This window comes from Rutilus rutilus (genome assembly GCF_951802725.1).
Source record: "Rutilus rutilus genome assembly, chromosome: 10".
Taxonomy (NCBI): domain Eukaryota; kingdom Metazoa; phylum Chordata; class Actinopteri; order Cypriniformes; family Leuciscidae; genus Rutilus; species Rutilus rutilus.
The window spans coordinates 6,513,044-6,531,333 of NC_140215.1; the positions used below are offsets into that span (position 1 = coordinate 6,513,044).

Here is an 18,290-nt window from a genome sequence, read left to right on the forward strand (position 1 = left end):
GGAATAATCGACAATTATGATTTTTGTCATAATCGTGCAGCCCTATTTTGAACGTATAATCTTGGCTTGAAACATTATTGAAAAACGTTTGCACAGTTTTCTGGAGAATTTAAAATTTCATGTGACAACCGACTACATTTTTTTCCAAAATAACATACATACTCCATGCAAGTATATGAACAACATAGATGATTCTAGCCTCATGCGTCAGTGCATTCTCAGCATTGCCACAAGAACATTTCAGAGATTTTTCAGGTTGTGGTTAAGCAAGTTTAAAGACAATCTTACTACTGAGTAAGTTAAACCATGTTTAGAAAAAAAAATGTAATCCAATATCTAGTTTAATGGACATCTGAAGATTCTAAAGAGATATGTATGTAAAGCTGCTGTGTGTGTTCATAAAGCATAATAAAGAGAGGAGAGCAATGGTGATCTTCCCCATGACACACCATTATCAGACTGCACACGTTCCATTCACTCCATCAGAGAAGCTTCATTTCCTCCAGTCTGCTGGCTGGGCAGAAACTCTCCTCCACATGCCATCAGCGGCCCACTGGAGAGGGTTAAATGACAAGGCAGACACAAGGATCTCAACTACATCCCTGATGCTTCAATTTACACAGTCCTTGTACAATCTGCAAGAGCAGATTTAGCATTTAAAAAAAAAGTTTTCTATTGTTATTTTAGTATTTTTGCATACTATTATAGTTATTAAAAATATAATAAGTATATATTATGTAAGGGATAATGTAGAGCGAGTATAACAACCGCCTCGCTCTACATTATCCCGCTTATTACATGGCTATCTACCAAATAAAATCAATAATATGACACAAAATATTGATTTAAAAAGGAGTTTATTGATTTAAAAACGATTGTATTGCTTCCGCTAAAGAAAATAGTCCGTTCCGTCTCTACGGTTAGAATCCTGCGTCCATAGCAACGCTCTGTTTTTCATGGCAACGGTGTGTTATACTGAGCAGCGGTCTGTTACTGCATTCTACATTAGAATTCAACCAAGCCATGTAATAATATAGTATATTATATATTATAGTATATTAGCTTTTATGTTTATATTTTCAGTTTTCATTATAATTTTGTTATCTGCTGTCTTGTTCTTCTTTTTTTTATATAGTTTTGTTTAGTTTTCCATAATTTTTTTTATTTCAGTTTTACTTCAGACTAAACTTATTTTATTTCAGTTACAGTACTTTAGACCAAACTTACTTTAGTTCATTTAGCTGCCAATGCAACGTGTCTAATTTTCGTTTAAGTTTTTCAAGTTTAAGTACTTCATGTAATATTTATATTTCATTTCATTTCAGCAAACAAAAATGATTTTTAGTAGTTTAGTATTTCATCATATGTTGCCTGCAAGAGAGTGGCAATATCTACAGAAAATAATTTTTGTTAATAAAAAACATAAAAAATAAGAAAAATGAGAAGAAGAAAAATACAATAAAAATAACTTAAGAAAAAAAGAGATTCTGCAAGGTGGAGTACAATTATGAGCGGGACTGTGTATAGATTCTCAGCTTGGACAACTATTTACACCTAATTTTAACACCCACATTGTCATTTGTGTAATTTTCAATGCCACACCATATCCTTACAGCACATTCACTACTACCACCAATGCTGCAGGAACCATGAGTGACGCAAAGCCCCAAAGTTCCAAAGATGTCTTATAGCCAGCTCAACGTCAGGCTACAACCACACAGAGAGACGGCGCCGACACAATGTGGCCCAATCAGGCCCGTGAGTGAGGGAATTACATTAGCATTAGACTTCTTAAAGAGAATCATCATGCCTCCGTTTTTCTGCCTCCTTTCGGCATCCTGCCCTAGATAAGAGGAGGAGACAAACTCACGGGTTTGACAAAGCCGCCTTAAGTTGCCAGGCCGCATTAGGGGGTGTGAGGCATGCTAAAAAACGCCACTTCAGCAGCGGAGGATTTGCTTGGATGACAGGTCTCAGTTCTCAACCCGCGTGGCTCAGAAATGTAAAGGCGAACGGCGAATGCTCGGATAATACCTCAGCGGCTGCCGCCAAACCTCCTGCCTGGGCTTATCCACACACTGCCTAAGTGTGACACCCAACACCTCACCCCGCTCCTGGACAGGAGGAGAAACACACGAGCTCTGCTCAAACAACTAGTGAGCTGCCTACTTGGACAGCATTTTAAAGTGCACTCCTGACGCTAGTATCAGTATATTGGATCTGTGCATCATGTCTTAAAGTGACAGCAGCCTAATATTCCTGTGGCAGAGAACAAATGACAAAGAAATTACTTCACTGCTCTTGACTGAATAACTTTTGTAACTTTAATAAGGATTCATCTTTAATTTATACAGTGAAGACTATGCAGTGTTATTTTGCAATTGATTATTCAAATTCTGTACCAGAAAACTACTGTTGGACCTATCTGAAAAACCTGAAAAGCAGTGTCCATTTTATTGTTATCTTTGCTGTATTGTATTTATTTGTGCTGTTTCTTTTAGCTTGATTATTTGTTCTTATTTTCTGTATTTTCATTTGACAGTAGTCCTTTTTAACGACATACCGAAACATACTAAATCCATGACCCTAAAACTATGATACAAAGCAAACCATGAGTATTTTGAACCTTTACACCCCTAACACACACACACACACACACACACACACACACACACACACACACACACACACACACACACACACACACACACACACACACACACACACACACACACACACACACACACACACACAGTGTATAGTTCCCACTAAACACTTAAACCAAGTACTGTAACATTCTAAAGTAGGACGGAATTATTACACACATTAACTAAAAAAAGATGAAAACTTCCCAAAAAGTCCTCAAGGCAGATTTGGGTCAAAGAAGCTGAAATGTAGATCTCAAACTGACATTCACAAACTTTGATTCCATTACCTACCGCAGAAAGCAGCTAATTAACTTTAACATTTCTATTCACACTTTAGTTCTTCATATAAAATCTGATGACTGTGAGAAAAAAAAAAAAAAAGCCTTTAAAATAATGTTCCCATTTGAAATAAGATTTCACACCTACCAAAACGAAATTATAAGTTAACATTTCAAAAGGACCCATAAAATTACATAAAAAAAAAAAGAAGAAGAAAGCAAGTAAAAAAGTTCTAGTTGCTGAAAGCGATGTTTCCATACTTAGACCACTCCTCTCTAAAATACCACCCTCATATGACATGACTGACAGGGAGAGAGTGCCTTCATTTTTGCTCTTGACAGCTGTCTAAGAGACAAGTGTGACACCTCAGGATCTCAAAATATCAGTCAGATAGCAGGGACGATCACTGCAGAATTTTCCATAGAAAATATATATATATATAGAGTTTCTGAAGTTTATTAATTCAATAAAATTCAAAGTTCAGCATGCTTGCAAGCGATCTTAGTTTTTTCTGTTTGTGGCTCATCACCATGGTGATACATTAGACACACAAGTTGCTCATTCCACGGCAGACTACAACAATTTCAGCGAGAACAGCATCTCACTTCATCCTTCCACCTAAACTAACCACAGAAATGTAAATCATTCATAAAACACTCCCAAAATAACGAACTCTGAACAAGAAACTGAATCATGCATAAATCTCCAAACCACTAAAGAAATGTGAGCCTAGCCTATATATTAAATATCATAATCTTCAGGGTATCTGCATGTTTAAGGGAATGAAATGCAAGATATTTTAGGACTTTCAAGAAAAAGAAAAAAAGATTTAAGGACTTTAAAGATCCTCATCATGTTTATATATACCTTTGATACACAAATGTTCTGAGTTGGCTAAAAAAACAAAACAGATTTTTCTCAGATGAACTGTAATTTTAACCACATCAATATTCATAACTTACAAAAATATAACCAAAAATACATCAAAAGACATAAATATGTTAATGTGAGAACTAAAATAGAGTAAAAAAACAAGCATGATTTCCACTTTAGTGCTTCACTAATTTAGTTCATAGAAAATGTATATCCAAGCAGATTGCTGAACCAACTTTAGAGACTTGCAAAAACACCATTTAAGACTTGATTATAAATATAAGATTATTGGAAAGAACCTGCAGACAGCCTGATATTTCTAAATTCTTGTGGGTGACATTTCTGAACGTCTTTACTCAATTTTCATCATTTTTAGCAAAGCAGTGCACAGCTGTATCATCCAGAATATCAAAACAGTGTGATATGAGCTTTATATTTGACCAGACAGAACAATAAAAAGTGCCTTTTTACATTCACTAGTTCATTTCAAATGATCCTGCAGTGTGACAAATAAAAAAAGCTAACAATATTTCATGTACTCACTCAATTAATATGAGGTCATGATGGATACAAATGAATTACAGTTTGAAAATAGTTCACAGTACACTAAATTTGGTGTTGAATCGATTTTTACTCAGAAACTTTCCCCAAAAAAATTACAAAGAAACAGCAAATTTGGAAGTAGAAACCTGACCTAGTGTTTTCTTATAAAACATTCTCCAATAATCTTCGAAAAAAACATTATTTACAATCCTCAAGACCGCAGTACACGTCAACTTCCCTAAAGTCAACTACTGTATGTCTGTCTAGAAATGCAAATCACACGCACTGAAGAAAAGCACTGCGTACGATCAAGTTTTAGAAGTGGAAAACCCGTCCTCGGATCTCCGTCAGGCCTGTTAAAGAAAGCGTTCTGACCTTTCCGCTCGGACCGCTTCTTGCGTCTCCGCTTGAACCGGGTCCTGATGAGGCAGTAGTAGGCCCCCATGCAGTGCGCGGAGTCCACAAACAGGGCCATGGCCGCCTGACCCTGACGCTCGACACGGAGACAGGATAGATACCTGACTGCACTGTCCTGTTCTGTGTTTCTGAGCCACTCAGTGAAGGTGTGCGCCGCCAGCCCCCTTCCCTCGCTCCACACTTTCAGCTCTACCACACACACAAACACACGCGTGCTCTCCTCCCCCCTCCTCTCCTTTTGGTACTTGGTGAGAGGAGAGAGAGAAGCAGGGAGCTCGGAGGAGAGGACACTAGTAGAGCTTTGCAAGGTTAGACTGAGTAAACAGAGAGCGCTGGAGATTTTGTTTTCTCACTTCCCTTCTCGTTCACGTATCCTTCTTATTTTCCCTGAGGCAAGAGCAGTCTGCTCTCGCCAGTCCAGGTAATGACAAGTTCAAAAAACACGTTTACTCCCCTGACATCCGTTCACTAAGACTTCTACTAGGTTATATACGATGAATCTGCTTTTATTTAGCATTTTAGTCCATGTTCTGCTTCAGTTTGCTCTGCCATGGAATTAAAAATGAATAAAAAAAATGGCTACTTTGACGCATGTATGGTGTGGGAGTGGCATAGGTTAGTTGTCATGAGAGAAAAAGGTTGACAAAACATGGCAAATGTTGAACCACCGTAGAATCACTCGTTTTAAAAATGCGCTGAACAGAGGAGAGTCTGCTGGCAAAAAGAGATCGCGACAGAGCTCGTAATAAAACAAGAATCAACATCGGCTTGGCTTGTCGGAGATGCCGAGAACTGAGGGATTTGAAATGTTATAAAGTCGATGCAGGGATGGCATTTAGTACTCATGCATTTGGCACGGTACATGAAAAAACATCCGAACCGTTCGGTTCGCTTGTCTCGGTTCGGAGAGTGTGTGCGTCGCACGGTTCGACGCATGCGCAATGTAGCCTCGTGCCCGTGCTAATACAATGCTAAAGCATAAATCAAGATGTATGTAGAATAACATTACGATGTCCAGCAATCGAATTAAATAGTACACTGGGTTTACTTAGACATTTAATGAGATCTACTCCACTATATGTTGTTTTTTCACACTACTTTAATGGGCCAGTGGCAGAACTTTTGCATAGCGTGTCATAGGTTCTGAGTTCTAATCCGCACTCGTAGATATTTTTTTTCTTTTTCATCAAAACCGATTATGTTTATCAGTGGTTGTATATCAAGCAGGGACAGATTTGTGTGAATTTTGTTTTGTGATTTCACCGGAACGAATAGAGAGTCTCCTCAACGGATTGAAGTGCGCGGGCCACAAGAGAACACTGTATCAGCGCCACTGATCGCAGCGGCAACGAGCGCTTTGATCACTTGATAAAAAAAAAAAAAACACATTTCAGCGCTAGATCGCCTCTTATTTAAAGGAGCCGTATGTAAGATTGTGGCCAAAACTGGTACTGCAATCACTTTCAAATTACTGTAGAGCGGTGTATCCCCTCCCCCTCCCCCCTGACTTGAGGTTGCCAGATAGGCTGCAGGATCCAGCAGGAACGTTTGTAGCTGCAGCTGTGGTAACTAGAGCAGAGCTGGCAACCCGGATGCCGAAACACTACTGACTTTGTGATTGGTAGATAGGTGGAGGGTGGGGCATCAGGCCAAAACACAAGATGACAACATCAACATCAGTTGAGGGCTGCAACTTCACTTTTAAATGACAATATCCTGGCCGGACTACTGTTGTCAGTGATATAAGTATTTGAAATGAACATGATTTCTTAATGTCTAGTGACATATCAGGGCCATTTTATGATAAATTGAAATACGTTTCTTACATACAGCTCCTTTAACAAACGAACAAAACGAATACTTTGCTAGTTAACTAGAGATGTTTTATTTATTTGTATTGGTACATCCGTGCCGCGAAATGTTGTTGGGACAATATCGACAATGGCAAAAAGTGGTGGGGACATGTCCCACCCGCAAATTACGCCTATGATGACGAGACACGAGGAGAAATTGACAAAGAACTGTCCGACACAGCCCACGTAGCTCTCGCTACAGATGGATGCACCTCCAGGGCCACTGAAAGTTTCCTCACGGTGACCGCTCACTATATTACTTCGGAATGGGAAATGAGAAGCTGCGATTTGCAAAAACGCCCCATTTATGAAATGAATTAATTAATAATTAGATACTTGAGCTATATATCATATGCTGAAGTACATTTTTGGAGTGTTAAAGATTAAAAGAAAAAATAACAACAAGAACCGTACAGAACCGAAACCCGTGACCCTAAAACCGTGAAACGAACCGAACCGTGGGTTTTGTGAACCGTGCCACCCCTAATTGCCATATGTAGCTCTCTAAGAGTTCATTGTAAAGCATTATCTATTGTGACGCATCATTTTTATCCACACAATCACACAGAGATAAAGCACAACCAAAACAATATTCTTACACGAAATGCATGGTTTTATTTTTTAACCGCAAAAAGGCCAAAAGTTACAAAGTGCAACTTTAAACTAAAATAAATAAATAAACAATTTTTTTTTATTGGCTATATGAGCCTATTTTCTCTTTAAATCACCATAGACAGCAAGCTGGAAAGATGGTGGTAAAGTTATAGTCTAAAGGGTTGTTCACACAGGATGTGTTCTCATTTTTATAGACATTTTTAAGATGGTAAAAGAAAACATCACAGACTTAATATAATCTCACACACTTTCAGCTGCGTTTAAGATGGGGTTTTCTCCCCCATACATCTAATACTTTATACAAAACACACACATCCCTGTGACTTCTGAAGAAGATTAGAGCTGATATTTGATGTTGGGCAACAGGGAATCTGTGAAAATGGAGTAAAATATCCAACATTTCCAAAGCCACTGGCCAAATAGAAGTTCAGCTTTAAACCAGCCATGATCCTTAGAATATTAAATGCAACAGCTGTTCAGTGCAATTAAAGAAATCTTTAATCAATACGCAGTCTAGATCTGCTCACTTGCTCCACACCAGCTCATGTTTAGTTTCTGATCTGGAAGTTACTCTAACGCCATCATGAGGCCAAAGCAAATCACTGCACCTCATCCAGTAATATTCCTACACAGAAAACACCCAGTGAGAAAACCACACACACACACATTCAGGCACAACTTATCAAAATAAATAAATAATCAAGATTTTAGTAGACTAACACATCCAATGATATTTCAGACTACATCTATAAACAGCTCAGACCCGAGATCCACAACTATTCTCAAGAGCCAAGAAACTTGGCCTAGAAAACTACAGCTTAACATCTTTACTGATGTCCTTCAGCATCACTCAGACCACCCAACAGAAATGTATATTTAGACATTTTGATGCAAAATGTTGGAAAATGGTTGCAAAACCTCATATGCAGTACAAATAAAATGGTTCATTCTGTGCATAAAAAGCAAGATGGTCGCTGCTCTGTAGAGTGGTTTAATGCATCCAGTAAATTAGCAGGTTGCCACAACTGAACACAGAAGCAGAATGTGTGAATGAAGATGTCACTCTCCAGCACCCTCTAACAGAATTAGGTGGAACTACAGCATTACCTCAAAGACATCCAAGAATGCAATGACTGAGTGTGAATACACACACAAGCAAGCAACATTTCCCCCTCACTGAAACTTTTGACCTTGGCAACACACTACTAGACACCCCATCAGTTAAAAAAACCCCAAGGCATTTCAATATTCAATACTGAACCACTATACTATCAAATAATAAAACAACTTTACCTACACTTACACTACCGTAAAAAATAACATAGAAATGCATTATATTAGCCAAAAGTGTCAGTAAAGTCATTTATAATGCTGCAAAAGATTTCTATTTGAAATAAATGCTTTTCGTTTGAAATTTGTTCATCAAAAAATGTCACAAAAATATTAAGCATCACAAACTGTTTTTCACACTGATAAGAAATGTTGACTGAGCACCAAATTAGCATATCATACACTGTAAAAAGTGAACAGTTGGATCAACTTAAAAAAATTACTTCAATTGGTAACACGTAAAGAAATTAAGTTTTCTCAACTTAAATTATCACGTTTTTCACGATAAAACGTGATAATTTAAGTTGAGAAAACTTAAAAAAATTACTTCAATTGGTAACACCTAAATAAATTAAGTTGATCCAACTGTTCACTTTTTATAAGGTTTTTTTGAAGGATCATGTAATATTTCACAATGCTACTGTTTATTTACTGTATTTCTGAAGTGACTTATTTCAAAATCATAGACCGATTACAGAATGATTGCATACAGTATAACAAAATTCAGTAATTGCTAAACAGACTGAATATGTGCATCAGTGCATGAACACTGCTTAAACGCCACTGAAGTGCAGTACATTGTTGCTTTGGTCAAGAACCAACATTTTCCAAAATTATTATACTAGACAAGAGGAAATCAGAAGATACACACCTGGGTTTTCCACTTGCTGTCAGAGCAGCAATCCTGCTTGATCACCTAGCCTGCATAGACAAGAAAGAAAACAGAAAGATTTTAATACCAAATTCCAGTATAACGATGCACTTTCAAATAAACCACAACCATAAGTTTCTACCTTTGTGTAAAGCGATATTCCACACCACTTCACAGACACATTATCTACTCACACACTGCCAGTAGCGTTTAGATGTAATCTCCAGCTACTGCAGATATAGTTTCAATCCCTTCGCGTCATCAACTTTCCAAGTTACGGAGAGTCCGAAAACTTTCACCTGCCGCAAAAACATGACCTAACGGCTGTGCTAAACGCATCAGGTGACGTGTCGCGAGCACGAGAACAATATGACCTCAGCTGTAAATGTCCCTCATAAAAGTAGAGGAGGAAAAATAACAGTCCCTCGATCCAAAGGCCTGGGCCGAGCAGAGGGAGGAATGACCTGGAATCAGGACGGAGATGCGAAATGAGGAAAGGAAAAGAAAGACGGGTGATAATCTCACAATAATAGCCAGTCAAATTTGCAAGCAGAAACGCTAAAAGGAGGGAGCTTTCCTCCTTCGAGGTCCTTAAATGACTGTTTGCATCACTAGAAAGACCAGCAGAGCAAAAGCAGCAGCCGGACGCTTTATAGAGGAAAACTAAAACAGCAGCCCAATAAAAACAGTGGCCAGCCAAACCCGTCCATCTCCCTGCAGGACGTTTCTTTAACCCTGACAGCCTCCAGCACGTTTCTTTAACCCGGACAGCCTCTCGTGTTCACTCAGCGATGCTGCATCAGTGCTGATTCTACAGTGGCACAGCACAACATGTATATTTTACTGAGTTTGCACGGTATCTGCGGGTATTGCAGAGAAAAACTCATGCAAAACACAATAAATAATACAGTATCTTTCTACTTCACCTTTCTTCAGTGACTGCATGCACACTTAAACGGATAGTTCACCTAAAAACTGTCATCATGTTCTCTCCCTCATATAGTTTTTTTTTGGTCATACAATGAAAGTCAAAGTTGTTCAAAATATCTTCTTCGGAGCTATAGCTCACGCAGAAAGGGACACGCTTCTTGCAAAGAATCGGCCAGAAAGATTTGTAAGTCTGAATCAGTCCAACGAATTACTTCCTGAACCTGTCATAATAAAAATGAATACCAGACAAATAAATGTCCCAATGAAAAAAAAAAAAAAAAAAAAGCAAAAATGAGGAAATAGCCACTAATACCTGGATTGCATCACATTTGATTGTGCAAGCATGCTTTCGATAAACTGCACATCTATTGTACATCATATACACAAAAATGTTTGCCTAATCATTCTAACATTCAAAATAATAGTAATAAAAATAGTAATTATTGTGGTTCAAGTGGTGCTAGAAAAGTGTAGAGACTTTTGATAGAAGCATTTGCTAAATTAATAATTGTATAGGCCAATCGCACTGATATCACTGACATTAGTATCCTGAGAAAAACACTTTGACACTAAAAGGGAATGAGGACTAAGGTCTCCTAAAATCTCCAAAAAGCCACGATAAAGCATAAAAGTAGCATATTTCTCAATTTTATAACAATAGTGAATCAACATATTTTAGTCTGATCCTTACACAAAGCTTTCATCCGACTTCAGTCTTGAAATATGTTTACATTTTTATAATTCCTAGTCAGCATTTACTTTCATCATTTACATTTCTGTTTGTATTCCACAGAAGAAAGTGATCTGGGTTTGGAATGACATGTGGGTTGTTCTCTCGGGTGAACGCTGATACACAGGAGTCAAAGTCTGAGGGCGCCCCCTCAATCCATTTCTTGCATACACACTTTTTTTCTAGGACAGCTCAGATTCAGAAAGTGAGCCGTGAGGCAAATAAATCACATCTTTCACTTATGGCCAGCTGAGTTCAGCACAGACTGAAGAGAAGCACTCAGCATCTTTCTGAAGCTATCGTCAAACACCAAAGAGAGCGGGGCCGGGCCACTGGGACACCAGCGGGAAAGTACACATGAAAAGTCAGCCTTGAACTTTTTGAGGTCAGCTGCAGTCTGCATGTTCTTTCCAAGTAAAATCTCTGAGATGTTTTAAAAGTACTATCATTTTAGGTCTTCTAACAAATTCGTAAGTTATCAAGCGATAAGGAGGAAACCAGTCACATATTATACCCGGATTGCATCGCATTAGATAGTTATAGTGTGTTTTCTAGAAATTCTATATCTATTGTACATTTTAAAAAACAAAAGAAATTGCATAATCATTCTAATATTCAAAGTATAGTCAGATCAATTGTAATTCTTGTAGCTCAAGTGGCACAAGCAAAGCCACTTTGGATAGAAGCATCTGCTAAATGTATAATCCAAAAACAATATTTTAATCCATAAAACAAACAAATCATTTAATATAAAATAGTTTTCTGCTGCATGAGAACAGTGTTCGGTCACATGGGGGCGCTGTTGCCCTTTTCTCGCTGGTTCCTGCATCTCCAAAATGGTTTTCTCCCAACAAGCTTCAACTACATTACAGAGAATATCAAATCAAACTCATCAAGCTGTTAAAATAAACCCAGAAACCGCTTATATACACTAAGCTAGTGTGACTATCTAAAGACAGGGAAACATTCCGGCCAGCCAGTGGTAACAACGCCTAAAACAATGGCATAATGTGCTCTCCAAAACTGTCCAAGCATCTCCTCAGCCAGTTTCTTTCAGGGTCAGATTCATTTCCATTATAATAAATACATGTTGATGGTTGAACAACAGCTTTAGGGCTGGAAATGCCAGAGGGTCCCTCACAATTAGGGGGCCACAGCATCAAACGAGATGAAAAGTTTCTACCGCAGAGCAAATAAGCCAGATAGCAGCCATGCAATGCACCGCAATCTGCATTTAAGAGCATTGTGTGACCACAGCTAACATGTTCAGTGGGGGATCTTTAACCAGCACAGACATTTAGACGACAGGCTCCTCAGTCAGGCTAACTGGGATGAGGGAGTCACGCATGTTTGGATCCGAGAGCCTGAACTTCAGCTGTAGAGGACAAGAGGCTAATTGCAGATACACTTCATTACAACGATAAAATTACTCCTCTGTCAACCCTCGCGTTTTTTTTTCAGTGGTCTAAGAAAAGAGGCGATAACGAGCTCTAACTGTCCTGTGCGCTCACTTTTCTTCTTGTTAGGGGTTTACGGGAATAGTTCACAAAAAAGAAGAAACTTCCCATTTAACAAAGCTCTGTGTTACATTTTTGGCACATGCAATTTTAGCAACCAGCAGAGCAGGTAAAACATCTCAGCCAATTACAAGCCTTCTCACTGTGGAGTATCGCATATGCTAAGAGGTTTCATAAATCACACACGTTTGCCATGTCTTGAACAGCGTTCGAATGTCTCGAGATCAAAGCAGACCAGATGAGGCCGGTTTTAAAGCTGCCAAGTAAACTGAGAAAAACGCTTAATACCACTGCCATATTCAGTTTAAACAACGCAAAGGAATTCAATAAAAGAATACATAAATCACACCTTCAGACATAACAGAGAGGAGAGGAGAAAAAAAAAAAAAAAAAAAAAAACAGATAAAGGAATGAGGAACCCCTGCCAACAACAGACAGCTTAGGTGAGAAATCAGTCAGGGTTGAAACGGTTCCCATAAAACAAGAACCGTACGGTTTGCAACCCACAGTTTCATATATGTTAGTACTAGGGTTAATCTAATGTTTAACGATCGCATTTGAATAATAAAAGGTGTCTATTTTTAAAACTAATTAAATTAGTTAAATTAATATTTAAATAGTACAGTTAGAGAGTAAATAAACAGTACTGTTCAATAGTAGGTGTAACAATGAAACAACACAAGCGGTCTTAAATTTTTTAAAATGTTAAATAAAATAAAAACAAAGACATAAAATTGATTTTTTATTAATTCTAATCAATTATAATAATTATTATTATTATTATTTCACTGTATCTTAAAGTCCCCATGAAATCAAAATGTAAGTTTTTTGCCTTCCTGTTATCTGTAAGCTAGTGTGCTCCAAAGCAATGACAAGATCCATATTAAGAAGATATAAGCGTTCAAAACTTCTGCCAATAGGGATCGACGATTTTGATGACATCACTCTGCACTCCAACTTCTCATCAGATTTTCTGTCCAATCAAATGCTCTCTAGAATCTGAAGAATCTGAAAAATCTAACCTATTTGAATTCTACACATAATTCTATATTTTAAAGACATAAGGAGTAGATTAGAAGGAGAAACTGTTAGACAGATTTGGCATTATAAAAAGCACTGACAAGTAGAAAAGATAACACCAATGCCATGCACTTACATAAATTACACACTTTTCAAACTACACATCCTCAGCATGATTATGTTCACTGTTTTGCTTTAGTAACAGTTTCATTATTCCATCTTAAAATGGGAATCTATTACACTGTGGCTGTCATAAGCTGCCAAACGCGACTCTGCCGAGCTCAACGGCTCTGGCCGAGCTGTGATTTAAACGAAACGCAATTGGTTATTTTAAAAAAGGGAAGGAGCTGCTCGATATGTTCCACCGTCTTCCTGTTTCAGTGGAAATGACATCAACACATTGAACGACGCTGCGCGTTTCAAGGCACTTCACAGTGGGCCTTTAAGATGACCTCAACAGAGGCACTACCACCTTCTTCCTAAAGGGGGCACAAGCACTCAGACTCCCTGAAACCTACAGAAGGAAACTCCTACTGTGTGTACCAGAGATTACATGGAGGAGGCGGCTGTCCAGAAGATGCTACAGAAGAGTGCACATGGAACGCAAAGAAGAACAGAGGCATTCTTGCTGTCAGTCATCACCAGACTCAGAGGCCTTCCTCAGGGCGACGGATCCTGCTAGGATGAAGAATGACCAGAGAGAGAGAGAGAGAGGAGTGATAGAGAATGAGAGGGCGGGAGATGCAGAGAGGCTATTTTCCCACAGGGACTCAAGTCTGTAGATTCTCATGAAGATGACGTAGAGAGAGCAGAAGCTTGTGTGCCCATCTCTGCTGCAGTGCACTGCCACACTGTTTCCCCCCGCTCCTGCTCCCAGCAGTTATGCTGGCAGAGCGGGCAGGAAATATAAAGCCATTAGACAGTGAAAAAGACACGAGGGGAAAATTACTGCTGCTGCCCTGAGTGTGAACTTCCGACAGCCAAGTCAGTAGGATATTAAATTTATTTAAAGATGCCTGGCTAATATCCTCTGTAGCCTGGTTTTACTATTTCCCTTAAGTCAACGCTGCATACACAGGCAAGGCACAAGCATATATCAGAGATGTGTAAACATTTGGTCAAAGTGTACCTTGTAAACTAGCTCCTCTGTAATATCAACAATATTGGCTCCTGTGTTGAAAGTACAGGTATCGAGGGACATCGTAAACTTGCAGGGTATTGCTTGCTGAGCGCTAACAAGTAGAGGAGAAAACAGATATCATTTACAGACGTATGACCTTCTCTAACTATTCTCCAGTTACACCACAAGAGATTGGAAGCTTTGGCCCATTAGTAAGAGTCATTAACACAAGTCTAAGTGCAAGTGGTCTAACACAACAGCACTGTTGCAGACTCGCTGGCTCCAAAGTAGGATAAGATGTTCTGGTCTAGCTGAAACAAAGCAGAAAAAAACCCCTAAGAAAAACAGACGACGACTTTGGATTGAGTACCATCGATGGTCACTGTGTGTTCTTGGCAAGGCAAGGCCAGGTCTGACTGTCTGTTGCAGGACTGGGCATGATAATAATGCTCTTCTGTTTTTCCTTTGGAAAGCAACATTCCCTGGTTCCAACTTAGAAGTGGAGACAATCTCAAAAGTTGATCGCACTGCCTGAAACAACACTGTCAACTCCCATAGGACCCCCAGAATGGGGGTTACGACAACTAGAGCGAAGTAGAGGAACAGGTCACAGTGTGGAATGATGGGTAAGGCCATGTTTTATCTACTTGACCATGTTTAATCTACCTGAAACCTAAAAATCCAGAACCATACATTCACCTCCACTCTTTACTTGCACTTGACAGATTGGGGTTGTTTGTTTGCGGTGTGTTTCAGAATTCTCTGGGGCTTGCTATCTGGGTCATGTCTTCAGGGAGAAGCAAGGATAGTGTGCAGAAACCAGCTGGCCAGCACAGCTGGGGCTCATGGAACCCACCGGGTGACATCTGCAGTTCTGAGGCCAAGGGCGGGTACCCAACTTTGCCACCTGGGCACTGATTAGGCCTTCAGGGAGAGAGAAAACTCAGTGGAAGACCCTTAAAATTGAGAGGGTGATGTGTCAAACATGCTTTGAGCAGAGCACTGTAGTGTAGCTATAGTTAAACTTTTCCTAAGTCTCAGAGGGTGGCCTTGTGCTATGACAAAACGACGGGTGACGCAGTCTTCCAGACCAGGACAAACGAGGGAAGTATCGTAACCCCACCCCCCACCCCCTCACACACAAACACTCCAACAAAGCCCGTTCTGTAAATTCGCCAATGAGACTAAACCTGTTTCTATTGAGCTAGATAACCGAAACCCAGTGATTACCAAGGTCCAGCACCAACCAGTGACAATCCAGACCAGTTACACCTATGAGGATAAGATCTTTCACAACACTGTTCACCACTCTTGTCGGAGAAGCAGAACAATGCCCTCGAGCTTTTTCCCACGCAGGATCTCCTGAGGTGCCCCAGCTTGTGTTACAGCAGTTGTGTCTAAGTAGGCCAGAAGTGTCTAAAAGAGAGATTGAAAGAGTAAGAAGGATCTCACACTTCGCTCAAGGGGTTTGAACAGGCCTTTGAACCAGCCAAAAATCAAACACTGTCATCATTTACTCACCTTCTTGTCGTTTCTAACCTATATGACTCTCTTTCTTCTGCAGAACACGACTCGTTGAATAATGTTCCAGAAGTTTTGGTCCAAATTATGAAAGTCAACAGAGTTCAAAACGTTCAAGCTCCAAAAAAGAATACTTTGTGTGATGAAAATATTGAGTCTTTACTCACTCTCAAATCAAAACCTTAAAGCAATGCGCGCACACACACTATATTCAAATATGGTGAAAGGAACCTCAAATGTCACATGATGTGCGAGAACCAGTGAGGTTTGACATTAATTGACCTTTGAAGTTTGTTTTACCACATTTTATTTAGGGTATGAGACAGATGAAACAAATATTTGTGGTATTTTAGCCATTCATTTTTGGAACGACATGAGGGTAAGTACATGATGAGAGATTTTTTGTGTGTGTTCAGGTGAACTATCCCTAGTGTAAGATGAGTTATTGAGCAGAGGGAGAAAAAAATGCCCATAAAATACCAGCATCTCTAGAAGATAACTGTATTCAAACTTTATATGAAAAGACCTGAAAATACAGAAATCCAGTTCTCTCATCACAGGAGTCTTGGGAGTACCACCAACAACAATACACATTTTGGATGTCTCCCTCATCTGACAGACAGACTCATTTCAGGTCTTGGGAGTCTACCATTGAACAGATGAGTTGAATCAGGTGTGTTTGATTAAGGAGACATACAGTGTTGATGGCACTCAGGTATTAGGGTTGGGAGACACTGCTCAAGAGATTTTCTCTCAGTCAGCATCTACCTGATCAAAACAGAAAACAGGTTTTAATACTACTAAAGCTTGACCTTAAATCTATGGACCAAACTAGTTTATACAAAGTTGTTGCATGAGGTAAAGAGAAACAGGAAGGAAAACACTGAACAGTGATGAGTGCAATCTGTACAGTAGGGCGTAGAGTTTAAAGCTGGCTGCCGGTCTGCCCAGCATTCATCTCTCCAATCAGTGGGCACACTCTAAAGCAAACACAGCCATTTCCGTTGAACATGGAGGTAAAGGCTGCTTGTAATTCCTGAATAGCATCATGGGGGAAGGGGCATGTCTGCGTATATGGTATGAGACCTTGTTCTCCGTCCCATCTGATTTGGTCTTAAGCTCAGAGCGACAAGACAAGCTTTCCTCAATCCAATATCAACAGCAGGCTGCGCTCTATTCTGTCTCTATCCCAACACTACACAACATCTGGCCATCTACAACACCCCCAGACGCAGCAAGCCAGACACACAGAAGCCAAACCCATGCAACTGTTCGCCTGACAGAAAGACTGATAACCACAAAGAGTTCATCCAATCTGCTGTATATCATTACACAGGAACTGTGTTCAGAGAAAACCTCATTAACCCCACCTGCAATTCAGTGACACAAAAAGCCCTGAGGAAGGAAAATAAAAAGGAGCTGGAGGTGGTAAATGGCTTCAGAGGACACGGGCTAAATCAGATCAGTCATTAGCATATAGAGACCATCGTCACAATCAAACACAACCTTCAGATGATCTTTTGAGGGAGCAGGTGATCATACTACAGCACACAAATATGAAAATAGAAAGCCTGGTTGTGTTTGCACTGTGCCAACAGTTATTTTCTACAGGGTTGTTTATCTTTCTTGAGAGTGCTAGGGTTTTCAACGTAGTCAGCACTGCAGAGAAATAGCATGTCGCTGTTCTCCTGCACCCTCGAGCTGTCATTAATTATATAAAGTCCCATATTCATGTTCAACACAACTCTTTCATTACATGCCTCTCTTGCTCTCTGAGACTCTCTGAAATATTTACAAGCTCATTGAGATGTCAGAAGGCAAGGAGCACTGTCTTTTAATTCTAGTTTTCAGTACCAAACTCACAAACGCTTTGAGAAAAAACTGCTGCAGAGCCAACGGGATAAGGTTACGTAACAAAACTGCATAAGAGTACAACCAGAGAACTCTGGGTACCAGGATTCATTCATGCTATAATATCATCAAGGATTATGTTCAGTGCTTGAAGCGGTCAGGATTTAAGAATTGGTACACTTTTAAATCAGCATTTTGATTTTGAATTGATCACATCCACAAGAAGTTGAATTGCAATGCTAGGATTTGAATATTGGCTCACTTTTAATGAATCAGTTGGATTTAGCATTGAATTAGCCATACCCACAGGAACTTCTCTGGATTTACTAAAGATCCATAAAATATGGAATAAGTCCATATAGGCCTACAGTACTTACACCCGACTTCACAAA

The 18,290-nt window shown here is 39.4% G+C and overlaps 1 protein-coding gene across 2 annotated transcripts in view; it reads right to left on the minus strand.

Moving 5' to 3' along the window:
- The window catches only part of adarb1b (adenosine deaminase RNA specific B1b), a 163,347-nt gene that overhangs the window by 44,698 nt on the left and 100,359 nt on the right, over window positions 1-18,290 (minus strand). For both annotated transcript variants that reach the window (XM_084420794.1, XM_084420795.1), the window contains exon 3: window positions 9,210-9,259. The gene's annotated coding sequence lies outside the window, so the exon portion shown is untranslated. The remainder of the gene's footprint in view (window positions 1-9,209; window positions 9,260-18,290) is intronic.